This window comes from Pleurodeles waltl, chromosome 3_1 (genome assembly GCF_031143425.1).
Source record: "Pleurodeles waltl isolate 20211129_DDA chromosome 3_1, aPleWal1.hap1.20221129, whole genome shotgun sequence".
Classification (NCBI taxonomy): Eukaryota; Metazoa; Chordata; class Amphibia; order Caudata; family Salamandridae; genus Pleurodeles; species Pleurodeles waltl.
Genome location: NC_090440.1, coordinates 619,920,135 through 619,933,395, shown reverse-complemented (window position 1 = coordinate 619,933,395; position 13,261 = coordinate 619,920,135). Strand labels below are relative to the sequence as shown.

The 13,261-nt window shown below is 46.8% G+C and overlaps 1 protein-coding gene across 4 annotated transcripts in view; it reads left to right on the top strand.

Annotated features, from left to right (window-relative positions):
- Window positions 1-13,261, top strand: part of SLC25A22 (solute carrier family 25 member 22) — a 179,496-nt gene that overhangs the window by 23,658 nt on the left and 142,577 nt on the right. Inside the window, exon 2 of one of the 4 annotated variants that reach the window (XM_069223105.1) lies at window positions 2,856-2,993. The exons of the other annotated variants lie outside the window; for them this stretch is intronic. The gene's annotated coding sequence lies outside the window, so the exon portion shown is untranslated. The remainder of the gene's footprint in view (window positions 1-2,855; window positions 2,994-13,261) is intronic. 4 annotated transcript variants of the gene reach the window in all.

Genomic DNA, 13,261 nt, shown 5'->3' with positions numbered 1-13,261 from the left:
GCAGACTGAGAATAAGGGTCGGTTGAGAAACTGCCTGTGCTGATGGTAACAAGCCCCGTTTACGTTGTACACCTGGGACGCACTCTGTATTCTGAGGGCTTGTTCCTCACACGCTCCTGAGTCCGAACATCGTGGGAAGGTGCCACGGCTTCTCACTTCTGACGAGCAGCCAGTGTCCCACCTACCCTACCGCTGCAGGATCATGGAAAGGATTGAGCCTTCACTGCGCCCATCACGAGGGAGGTTCAGGCTAGCAGGAGGCAGAAACTGCCCTGGCTAACATCTGAAACCAATGCTTTTGTATGTGATGTTTTCCCAGGAAGAAAACAACAACACGGCTCAAAAACGTATCGGCTTTTAAGAGTGTACGGCAGTGTGTTTCACAAAATAGCGCTGAGAAGTCTCGAGACCTGGGCTGCATTCATTATCTTCACCATGGAGTAGATTCTATCCTTCTCCTCCAGCCGCAGCAAATCTGAATTGCGTCAATGACGTCGTCCCCTCGAAAGGCGTGAAGTGAGTTCACCAGATGTCTTCCCGCCCATGCCTTCATCTACACTTCACATCTACTTGGGCCTCCTGGCACAACTGGTGAAGTAGTACGAGGAGAACATCCTAGTGCATGCTGATGATGCCCACGTCCACTGTCTGGTACTAAACAGGCCTGCAAAGCATGCCAGCATCTGCATCTGTTGGGAGAAGAAATTTCTCCTTGCCTGTGAGAAATCCGTACAAAAATATTTATTATTTGAGGGCAAGAATCCCATTGCGCTGCCTTTTAAATGTCCCTCCAATATAACAACATCGTCCACCTCCCTGAACTTTAGAAACCTGGGAACCATGTTTGACTTTGAGCTCTTTCACTCCACTGGTCATTGCTTAGGTCAAATCCTTAATCTGCTGCCTTTTGATGCCCTACGTACACAGCTGTAACATTGTCAACACCGGGCTCTCAAGGCGGCTGGTCAACAGGCTTCAAAGGGTCCAGAAACGAGCGGCTTTTATGCGTCAGAACCAGCGTCGCCACATAAAATCTGCATTAAAATATTGCATTGGGTGCCACTGGATGCAACAATAAACTGGAAGCTTTTTGCACCATGTATACACACATATAAGGCGTACTTGTGTAAAAGCTGGGATACATATGGAAGCTGGCCTCCTGCTACGTATCAAACAGAAACCTATGGCCAGCATCTTCCAAACTGGTATCCACGCAAACCTGACAGAATAAGTATGGAGGCACAGCTCTGGAGGCTAGGGAAGGCAGACTGGAGCTCACTGAGCACGAGTTTCTTGCCTGCACTGAACTACCACCTTTTCAGGAAAGACTAACATCCCATAACTACAGGGGCATAGACTGAAGATTATTGGACTGGAACACCCCCGTCATTTGGACTTCGTCGACTGTTTTATCTGCATCTCGCTTAGCATTCTGAAGTAAGTAGAATTAGCTGCATAGCATGGGCATCACAGGCCGTAATGCAGACAATTAAAATGCCCTCCATCCTGCTTTGGTGGAAAAAAACACAGCTTAAATCGGAATGGAGTGGGCCTCCGAAAACCATGGACCCTGGTGCTGTTGCACCTACTGCATTATTGTGAGCTACGCCCCTGGAAAGGAGAAACACAGTGCTATAAAAATGTCTAAATGTCTTGATTATGACGCATCACAGAAAATACTGCCTTACTGGAAAAAGTTGCACCTTGCAATCGTAATAAACAATCATAAATGGTCTGGAGTAACTAATTGGAAGACGACCGTCCATCTGATAGGCATGGAGTTAGGCTTTTTTATTGAGACGTTTGGTACAGAGCCCGTGGCTGGTGGCCAACAAACCTTACATGTGTCCTTTTCTAATCGATTGCTTTCTCATTTGAGAATCACTTATGCAAAACCACCGTCCTCCGGCTGATAACTACAAGGTCATATGACCTTGTGTGCTAATATTTCCAACATCTGACCCAAAATCAATTGTTCGGCTGGGGGCAGTATGAGCTATCATGCGCCCGTGACTTTATTTTTAACCTTTTCCTGCACAAAGCACTTCTCCAGTGAGGCGTAGTTCGCATGGTGAACTATGACCCTTAGCACGGCCCAGTAAAGTACACTTCCTTTCATGCTATTTCTCCAGATCTTGTGGTGCAGGGAGCGTCTAGCCGCACCAGGTGGGGCACTCCCTGTTCTTACTGGCCTAGGATATTTAATTATATCGTTACCCATCACTCTGTTAGGTGCCTTGACTCTCTAGTTTTGGCAGTGCTTGAGTAAACAAACCTTGCTCTGAGGAGGGGTGTAAATTTTGGTACCAAAATGGAGAGTGGCACAGGGTTTAGTTATCTAGGAAGGGCAGTAAGGAAGCAAAGGTATTTCCTGTTAATGGAATAGGTGTTGGTTATACGCCTAGGAAGTGAGCTGGAAACCAGAAGAAGACTCTTGCCTAATGCACTGCCTGTGATATGACGCCAAACAGTTTAACATAGTAAAATCTAACATAAACGAGATGACGGTTTCCTCCTTTCAAATTAAAGGAGGTGTGTTAACTTATGATGCAAGCTTTGCAAATGTTCAAAAATGCTTCAGTCCGCAGCTCGGTGGCTTTAGTATCTTCAAATTAGTTTCCCCTAAAATGTAGCCACACAACGGGCCTGTTCTTGACCCGCTACTGGACACCCACAAAGTAACTCAAGATGGCAGGCCGTCTTTGAAGTGTAGTGCTGGCAAACTTCATTTCCTTTGATCTGTATAGTGAAGCTCTTGATTGTTAATGAAGTAAGAGAGCGGGCAGTGCCATTGTGGCGATTTGGCAAAGTAAAAAGGCCGGAAAACCATTTTGCTTTTATTTCCGTCTCTGTAGGTGTGTTATTGCTATTCTGTCTGCTGAGGGCCGTTGTCCTCCTGTCAGCGGGGAATGCGTCGAGTCTGCGCACAGCCACTCTTCAGACATGGAAGCACAGTAGACGAGGGTCTAGAGGCAGAACGACTCCATGTTCAGGTAGCATTGTTGAGTCCATACCGAAGTCAATGTGTTGCTCTACTACAGTGGTTCCCAACCTTTTGATTTCTGTGGACCCCCACTTTATTATTATTGGAACCCGGGGACCCCAACTGAATCATTATTGGAATCCGCAGACTCCCGCTGGATGTCGGGGACCCTGGCCCAAACATTGTTGATGATTTGAATTGGAAAACAATATACAAAAACACATAAACAAGCATTCAGCAAACATACACAAATGATAAACATTTAATTTAATTTAACAAATACAAATGTTTAAAAAAATAATAACTTTAATCGGAAAGCTGGAGCTTTTCTAAGTTTAATTGGAGCCACAGATCGTCCATACTGTATTCTGTTTGATGCACCTGCGCTGCTCCCATTAATCAATCTGAGGAAACTAATTTAACCTTTAGCCTCCACTTGCAAATTCCTTGACATTTACATTACGTTTTAAATTTATTTGTACATTGGGCCACTTTATTTATTTAATCTTTATTAACCTGTTCATATTATTTAATTTTCTAAGCAGTCGTGGACCCCCTGAAGAGGCTTCACTGACCCCCAGAGGAACCACTGCTCTACAAAGTAATAGCTGTCAGAGGCAAAAGAGCTGAATCTGACATTGTGGGTAGAGAAGAAATCTCCAGGGCTGTTCTGGTCAGTGAACAGTTTCTTGGACTAATTTACCCAAAAGGGAGATTGGGTTTGACCCTGAACAAATGTGAAATCAACCCCCATAACCAGATGACTAGAAGAACTCCTGATACGGCTGTGCTGGATGTGGATAGCAGTTCAAAGAAATGGCAGTGGAACCCCCTTCAGAGATTATACTATGTAGAGCCATAATATTGCAAGCAGCCATACCTCAAACAGGACTGTCATTCATTCACTAATTCAGCTACGCCACACTTGGAAAGCCCACTGAAGAAAATGCCACATGAATCTTAAACCCTGTGGGATTGCCTTCCTCACTTCACCTAAGTGATGGGTGAAACCAACTAGGGAGTCGACCCCCAAGTAGTGCATGTGAAGGGTGGGGGCAGGGCTACACCATGGAGGATGTTTTGTGTTTCCTTCCAGCCATTCTACAGCTCTAGTTGCAAATATATTAAATGGCATCCTGATATTAGTAGGGTCAGAGACAACCGGGTGAAAAAGTATAGTTTGTGGGAGATTTCTGATTAATAGCTTAAAATAGATAGCAGAGCAGTTCCAACAAGGTGCGCCATTGTTGGATACTTACAGCTGTCCTGTAGAAAGTTGCTCCAAGACCAAACTTACCCTCGTAGCCAGAGACTACAGCAACCGAGTGACTATCTCTCTTTGGTCACGTTGCTTTCGAACTGCCTGCCGCGTGCATTACTCAGACAAACAGGTTCTGCCACCGAGCCCATGTCCCTGTGCTTCTCAGTCTGTCAGCTGGGAAGACTGCAGCACTCCAGCCATGCCACTTCAAACCCATTATTAAAGAGAGCGAACCCAGCCCTCTCCAATTCACCCAGATGACCTAGTTCCTTCTGCTCACCTGTTTGCATCTTTTAGGCCAGAGAGGAGTTTACCAGTCTGCTTATGTGACTCTTGTTTTCTTTCATTAGTGCCTCTCAACTAGCTACAGTTGTTTCATTTAGAATTTAATTTGGTTTCTCAAATCATGGCTTGTGACTACTACCCCACCTTAATTGTTTTGTCAATGGCGCGTTTGCGTGCTTATGTTCCCACAGCACGCAGTAAAGGCCACTGCTTTGGAATAAATATATGGCCTTTTATGTGGAAAAAAAGGCTGTTGGACGTGGCTGTTTTTGCAACATTTCCCCCGGATTTTTGCCTCCGGTTGCTGGACCCGTTTATGTTGGCATTAGAACTCTGCTCTTTGTCCCTGTTAACCAGTGGTAAAGTGCTTGTGTTGTCTCACATACACCCAACTGACACATTTAATTTAGTTTTCAGTACCTGTACCCGGGGCCTGTAAATTAAATGTTACTAGTGGGTCTGCACCACTCATAGCGCCACCCACTAAAGTCGCCTTTTAAAACATTTCCCAGGCCTGCCACTGCAGCTTGTACTGCAGGTTTAAACTGCTGTTCCAACCTGGTAAAGTAATCCTTTTGTCAGCCCTAAATTTTGCTTTTTGTTACTTATAAATTACCCTGATGTAGGCCCTAAAAGCTTATAGGGCAGGGCGTATTGTATTTCATAAGTTTGACGTGTTTTTAAATGTTGCTTGTTCTATCAGTGGAGATGAGTGACGGAGATGCAGGCTCATAATGAGCATGCAGCACTGGTGGCAGAGATGTGTGATACACAGAGGCACATTCTCCATCTCTGGTATGTGAGTATGGCAAGGGTACTTTTCCCCATAACTGAGGCCAAAAAAAGTTCAGTGGTTTAGTGGTAGAGAGTGTTGTGGAGTGCAGTGGGGTGGAATAGGGTGGAGTGGGTTGGATTGTAGTAGATTGGGGTAGAGTGAGGTGGATTGGATTGGGGTGGATTGAAGTGGATTGGGTGGGGTAGATTGGAGTGGGCTGGAGTGGCGTGGATCGACTGGATTGGGGTGGGGTGGATTAAAATCGGATGAGGTGGTTTGGTGTGGGGTGAGTGGATTCGATTGAAATAGGGTGGGATGGGTTCGATTGGGGTGGATTGCAGTGAGGTGACTGGATTCGTTTGGAGTGAGAAGGATTGGATTGAGTGAGGTGGATTGAATTGAGTGGGGTGGATTAGATGGGGTGCAGTGGAGTGGGGTGGAATGGATTGGAATGGATTATAGTGAGGTAGATTATGTTGGCGTGGGTGGATTGAATTAGAGTGATGTGGGTGGGGTGGTTTGAGTGGGATGAATTGGGTTGGGGTAGGTTAGATTGGACTGGAGTGGGGTGGATTAGATTGAACTGCAGTTGGGTGGATAGGGGTGGGGTGGATAGGGTGGATTGGACTAGAGTGGAGTGGGTTGGATTGATTTTGAGTGGATTGAAGTGGGATAGGCTGATAGATTTGAGTGGGTGGACTGAATTGATGTGGGTTGGATTGGAGTGGGTGGATGGACTGGAGTGGTATCGATTAAAATGGGGTGGACTGGAGTGGGCTGAATTGAATTGGGGTGGATTGGAATGGGGTCCATTGGAGAGGGGTGGATTTGATTGGGTGGATTGGATTGGGTGGATTGGATTGGAGTGGGGTGGACTTGAGTGCGGTAGATTCGATCGGAGTGGGGTGGATTAGATGAGGTGGGGTGGGGTTGGTTAAATGTGTGGGGTGGACGAGTGAGATGGGTTTTTGGACTGGGGTGGACTGGAGTGGTGTGAATTGAACTGCTGTGGGGTGGACTGAATTGGATGGCATTGGAGTGGGGTAGACTTTTTGGAGTGGGGTGGATTTGTGGGGTGTAGTGGAGTGGGGTCTTTTGGATTGGTGTGGGGTGGATTGGTTTGGGGTAGGGTGGATTAAGGTGAATTGGAATGGGATGGATTGGAGTGGGATAGGTTAGATTGGACTGGAGTGGGGCGGGGTGGATTAGTTTGAACTGGAGTTGGGTGGATTAAATTGGAATGGGGTAGAACGAATTTGGGTGGGTGGATTGGGTTAGACTGGATTGGAATGCTTTGGACTGGTGTGGGGTGGATGGGACTGAATTGGGGTGTTTTGTGGTGGATTGGAATGGGATGGATTGGGATGGAGTGGGGTGTGGCGGACTGGAATGGTGTGAGTTGGATTGGGGTAGATAGAATTGGGCTGCATTAAATGGGTTTGTAGTGGATTGTGGTGTATTGGAGAGGAATGAAAATGGGATGGAGTAGAGTTGATCGGATTGGGTGAGGTGGATCGGAATGGAGTGGGCAGACTGGAGTGGGGCAGGTTGTTTTGGATTGGTGTGGGGCAGATTGTTTTGGATTGCAGTGGGGCAGACTGGAGTGGAGTAGATTGTTTTGGATTGGAGAAGGGCAGATTGGAGTGAGGCAGATTGAAGGGTACAGGTTGGAGTGGCGCAGATTGTTTTGGTTTGGAATGGGCAGATTGGAGTGGTGCAGATTGTTTTGGAGTGGGGCATATTAGAGTGGGGCGGATTGTTTTGTACTGGAGTGGGGCAAATTGTTTTGTACTGGAGTGGGGCAGATTGTTTTGGATTGGAGTGGGGTGGATTGGGGTGAGGTGAATTGATTTGTTAATCAAATGGGTTGGATTGGAGAAGGGCGGATTGGAGTGGGGCAGACTGTTATGGATTGGAGTGCAGCAGATATCTTCGTATCGGAGTGGGGCAGATTGGAGTAGGGCAGATTGTTTTGGATTGGAGTGGGGCAGGTTGAAGTAGGGCAGATTGTATTGGACTGAGGGGGGCATTATGTATTGGATTCAGGGGGCATATTTTTATTTAACTGGACTGGGGCAGATTGTTTAATATTGGAGTGGCGCAGATTGTTTTGGATTGGTGTTTGGCAGATTAGAATGGGGCATATTGTTTGGCTTGGGTTTGGTTAGATTGTTTTGGATTGTGTTGGGTGGATTGGAGGGGGGCAGATTGTTTTGGACTAGAGTGGGGCAGATTGTTTTGGATTGAAGTGGAGCAGAGTTGAGTGGGCACATTGTTTTGGACTGGAGTGGGGCAGATTGTTTTGCGATTAGTGGGGCAGATTGTTTTGGGTTGGCATGCGTAGATTGAAGTGGGGCAGACTGTTTGTGATTGGAGTGAGGCAGATTGGAGTGGGACACATTGTTATGGATTGGAGTGGTGCAGACGGGAGTGGGGCAGATTGTTTTGGATTGGCGTGTGGCAGATTGTTTTGGATTGGCGTGTGGCAGATTGTTTTGGATTGGTGTGGGGCAGATTGTTTTGGATTGGCGTGGGGCAAATTGCTTTCAATTGGAATGGGGCAGATTGTTTTAGATTTGAATGGGGTCGATTGGAATAGAGTGGGGTCGATTGGGATGGAGAGGGGTGGATTGGATTGGAGTGAGGTGGATTGATTTGTATTCGAGTGGGTCAGATTGGAGTGCGGCGGATTGGTGGGAGGCAGATTGTTTTGGATTGGAGTGGGGCTCATTGTTATGAAGTGGAGTGGGGCAGACTGTTTTGGACTGGCGTGATGCAGATCGGAATGAGACAGATTTCTTTTGGATTGGTATGGGACAGATTGTTTTGGATTGGAGTGAAAAGACTGGAATGGGGCCAGTTGTTTTGGAATGGTGTGGTGCAGATTGATTTGGCTTGCAGTGGATCAGAATGGAATGGGGTAGATTGTTTTAGATTGGAGTGGGGCAGATTGTTTTGGATTGGAGTGAAGCAGATCAGAGGGGGGCAGATTAGTTTGGAGTGGGGTAGATTGTTTTGGATTGGAGGGGACAGATTGTTTTGGATTGAAGTGGGACAGGTTGGCATGGATTGGAGTGGGGTGGACTGTGGTGGATTGGATTAGAGTGGGATGGAGTGGAGTGGATTGGATTGAGTTGAGGTGGATTGATTTGTATTTGAGTGAGGCAGATTGGAGTTGAGCAGATTGTTTTGGATTCGAGTGGGACAGATAGTGGGGCAGATTGTGGATTGGAGTGGGGCAGATAGGAAGGGGCAGATTGCAGATTGGAGTGGGGGCAGACTGGAGTGGGACAGATTGTGGATTGGAGTGGGACATATTGGAATGGGGTGGGTAGTGTTGGATTGGAGTGGGGTAGATTGTTTTGAATTGAGTGGGGCAGACTGTAGTGTGGCAGATTTTTTGGGATTGGAGTGGGGTAGAATGGAGTAGGGTAGATTGTTTTGGATTGAGGGGGGCAGATTGTTTTGGATTGTGTGTGGCAGATTGTTTTCGATTGGAGTGGGACAGAGTTTTTTGAATTGGAAATGGGGCAGACTGTTTCAAATTGGAGTGGGCAGATTGTTTTGGATTGGTGTGTGGCAGATTGGAGTGGGGCATATTGCTTGGGTTTGGATTGGGGGAAATGGGGATTGAAGCGGGCAGATTGTTTTGGATTTAAGTGGGACAGATTGGAGTTGTGCAGATTGTTTTGGATTGGGGTGGGGCAGACAGGTAGGGCATATTCTGATTTGCAGTGGGGCAGATTGTTTTGGGTTTAGTGTGCAGATTGGAGTGGGCAGATTGTTTTGGATTGGAGTGGGGCAGATTGTTTTGGATTGGAGTAGAATAGATTGTTTTGGATTGGAGTGAGCTAGATTTTAATGGGGTGGACTGTGGTGGATTGCATTGGAGTGGTGTAGGTTGGATTGGGATGAGGTGGAATGATATGTATTTGGTGGGTCAGATTGGAGTGGAGTGGTTTGGAGTTGGGCAGATTGTTTTGGATTGGAGTGGGGCAGATAGGAAGGGGCAGATTGCAGATTGGAGTGGGGGCACACTGGAGTGGGACAGATTGTGGATTGGAGTGGGACATATTGGAATGGGGTGGGTAGTTTTGGATTGGAGTGGGGTAGATTGTTTTGAATTCAGTGGGGCAGACTGTAGTGTGGCAGATTTTTGGGGATTGGAGTGGGGTAGAATGGAGTAGGGTAGATTGTTTTGGATTGAGGGGGGCAGATTGTTTTGGATTGTGTGTGGCAGATTGTTTTCGATTGGAGTGGGACAGAGTTTTTTTAATTGGAAATGGGGCAGACTGTTTCAAATTGGAGTGGGCAGATTGTTTTGGATTGGTGTGTGGCAGATTGGAGTGGGGCATATTGCTTGGGTTTGGATTGGGGGAAATGGGGATTGGAGCGGGCAGATTGTTTTGGATTTAAGTGGGACAGATTGGAGTTGTGCAGATTGTTTTGGATTGGGGTGGGGCAGACAGGTAGGGCATATTCTGATTTGCAGTGGGGCAGATTGTTTTGGGTTTAGTGTGCAGATTGGAGTGGGGCAGATTGTTTTGGATTGGAGTGAGCTAGATTTTAATGGGGTGGACTGTGGTGGATTGCATTGGAGTGGTGTGGGTTGGATTGGGATGAGGTGGAAGGATATGTATTTGGTGGGTCAGATTGGAGTGGAGTGGAGTGGTTTGGAGTTGGGCAGATTGTTTTGGATTGGAGTGGGGCAGATTGGAGTGGGGCATATTGCTTGGGTTTGGATTGAGGGAAATGAGGATTGGAGCGGGCAGATTGTTTTGGATTTAAGTGGGACAAATTGGAGTTGTGCAGATTGTTTTGGATTGGGGTGGGGCAGATGGGTAGGGCATATTGTTCTGATTTGCAGTGGGGCAGATTGTTTTGGGTTTAGTGTGCAGATTGGAGTGAGACAGATTGTTTTCGATTGGAGTGGGACAGATTGTTTTGGTTTGGAGTAGAATAGATTGTTTTGGATTTTAATGGGGTGGACTGTGGTGGATTGCATTGGAGTGGTGTGGGTTGGATTGGGATGAGGTGGAATGATATGTATTTGGTGGGTCAGATTGGAGTGGAGTGGTTTGGAGTTGGGCAGATTGTTTTGGATTGGAGTGAGGCAGATTGGAGTGGGGCAGATTGGAGTGTGACAGATTGGAATGGGGTGGATTGTTTTGGATTGGAGTGAGGCAGATTTTTTTGGATGGGAGTGGGGCAGATTGGAGTGGGGCATATTGTTTGGGTTTGGATTGGGTCAGACTAGGATTGGAGTGGGGCAGATTGTTTTGGATCGAAGTGGATCCGATTGTTTTGGGTTTAGTGGGCAGACTGGGGTGGGGCAGATTGTTTTGGATTGGAGTGGGGCAGATTGTTTTGCTTTGGAGTGGGGCAGATTGGAATGAGGAAGATTGTTTGGGATTGGACATGGGCAGATTGTTTTGGGTCTAGTGGGCAGATTGGAGTGGAGCAGATTGGTTTGGATTGGAGGGGACAGATTGTTTTGGATTGAAGTGGGACAGGTTGGCATGGATTGGAGTGGGGTGGACTGTGGTGGATTGGATTAGAGTGGGATGGATTGGGGTGGAGTGGATTGGATTGAGTTGAGGTGGATTGATTTGTATTTGATTGAGGAAGATTGGAGTTGAGCAGATTGTTTTGGATTCGAGTGGGGCAGATAGTGGGGCAGATAGGAGTGGGGCAGATTGTGGATTGGAGTGGGGCAGATAGGATGGGGCAGATTGCAGATTGGAGTGGGGCAGACTGGAGTGGGACAGATTGTGGATTGGAGTGGGACATATTGGAATGGGGTGGGTAGTTTTGGATTGGAGTGGGGTAGATTGTTTTGAATTGAGTGGGGCAGACTGTAGTGTGGCAGATTTTTTGGGATTGGAGTGGGGTAGAATGGAGTAGGGCAGATTGTTTTGGATTGAGTAGGGCAGATTGTTTTGGATTGAGTGGGGCAGATTGTTTTGGATTGAGTGGGGCAGATTGTTTTGGATTGAGTGGGGCAGATTGTTTTGGATTGAGTGGGGCAGATTGTTTTGGATTGAGTGGGGCAGATTGTTTTGGATTGAGTGGGGCAGATTGTTTTGGATTGTGTGGGGCAGATTGTTTTGGATTGTGTGTGGCAGATTGTTTTCGATTGGAGTGGGACAGAGTTTTTTGAATTGGAAATGGGGCAGACTGTTTCAAATTGGAGTGGGCAGATTGTTTTGGATTGGTGTGTGGCAGATTGGAGTGGGGCAGATGGCTTGGGTTTGGATTGGGGCAAATGGGGATTGGAGCGGGCAGATTGTTTTGGATTGGGGTGGGGCAGATGGGTAGGGCATATTCTGATTTGCAGTGGGGCAGATTGTTTTGGGTTTAGTGTGCAGACTGGAGTGGGGCAGATTGTTTTGGACTGGAGTGGGGCAGATTGTTTTGGTTTGGTGTGGGGCAGATTGGAATAAGGCAGATTGTTTGGGATTGGACATGGGCAGATTGTTTGGGATTGAAGCAGCAGATTGTTTTGGATCTAGTGGGCAGATTGGAGTGGGGCAGATTGTTTTGGACTGGAGTGGGGCAGATTGTTTTGGACTGGAGTGGGGCAGATTGTTTTGGATTGGAGTAGAATAGATTGTTTTGGATTGGAGTGAGATAGATTGTTTTGGATTTTAATGGGGTGGACTGTGGTGGATTGCATTGGAGTGGTGTGGGTTGGATTGGGATGAGGTGGAATGATATGTATTTGTTGGGTCAGATTGGAGTGGTTTGGAGTTGGGCAGATTGTTTTGGATTGGTGTGTGGCAGATTGGAGTGGGGCATATTGCTTGGGTTTGGATTGGGGCAAATGGGGATTGGAGCGGGCAGATTGTTTTGGATTTAAGTGGGACAGATTGGAGTTGTGCAGATTGTTTTGGATTGGGGTGGGGCAGACGGGTAGGGCATATTGTTCTGATTTGCAGTGGGGCAGATTGTTTTGGGTTTTGTGTGCAGATTGGATTGGGACAGATTATTTTGGATTGGAGTGAGATAGATTGTTTTGGATTTTAATGGGGTGGACTGTGGTGGATTGCATTGGAGTGTTGTGGGTTGGATTGGGATGAGGTGGAATGATATGTATTTGGTAGGTCAGATTGGATTGGAGTGAGGCAGATTGGAGTGGGGCAGATTGTTTTGGATTGGAGTGGGGCAGATTGGAGTGGGACAGATTGGAATGAGGTGGATTGTTTTGGATTGGAGTGAGGCAGATTGGAGTGGGTCAGATTGTTTTGGATGGGAGTGGGGCAGATTGGAGTTGGGCCGATTGTTTTGGATTAAGCGGGACACATTGTTTTAGACTGAGTGGGGCAGATTGTTTTGAATTGAGTGGTGTAGATGTTTTGGGTTGGACTGGGGCTGGTTTTTTGGGATTGTAGTGGGGCAGATTGTTTTGGATTTGTGTGTGGCAGATTGGAGTGGGGCATATTGTTTGGGATTGGATTGGGTCTGACGAGGATTGGAGTGGGGCAGATTGTTTTGGATCGAAGTGGATCCGATTGTTTTTGGGTTTAGTGGGCAGATTGGAGTGGAGCAGATTGTTTTGGATTGGAGTGGTGCAGATTATTTTGGATTTTAGTGGGGAGATTGTTTTGGATTGGATTGGGGTAGATTGTTTTGGATTGGAGTGGGGCAGATTGTTTTGGTTTGGTGTGGGGCAGATTGGAATGAGGCAGATTGTTTGGGATTGGACATGGGCAGATTGTTTGGGATTGAAGTGGCAGATTGTTTTGGATCTAGTGGGCAGATTGGAGTGGAGCAGATTGTTTTGGATTGGAGTGGTGCAGATTATTTTGGATTTTAGTGGGGAGATTGTTTTGGATTGGATTGGGGCAGTTTGAGTTGGAGTGGGGCAGAATGGACTGGAGCAGATTGTTTTAGATTGGAGAAAGGCAAATTGTTTTGGATTGGAGTGGGGCAGATTGGAGTGGGATGGGTTGTTTTA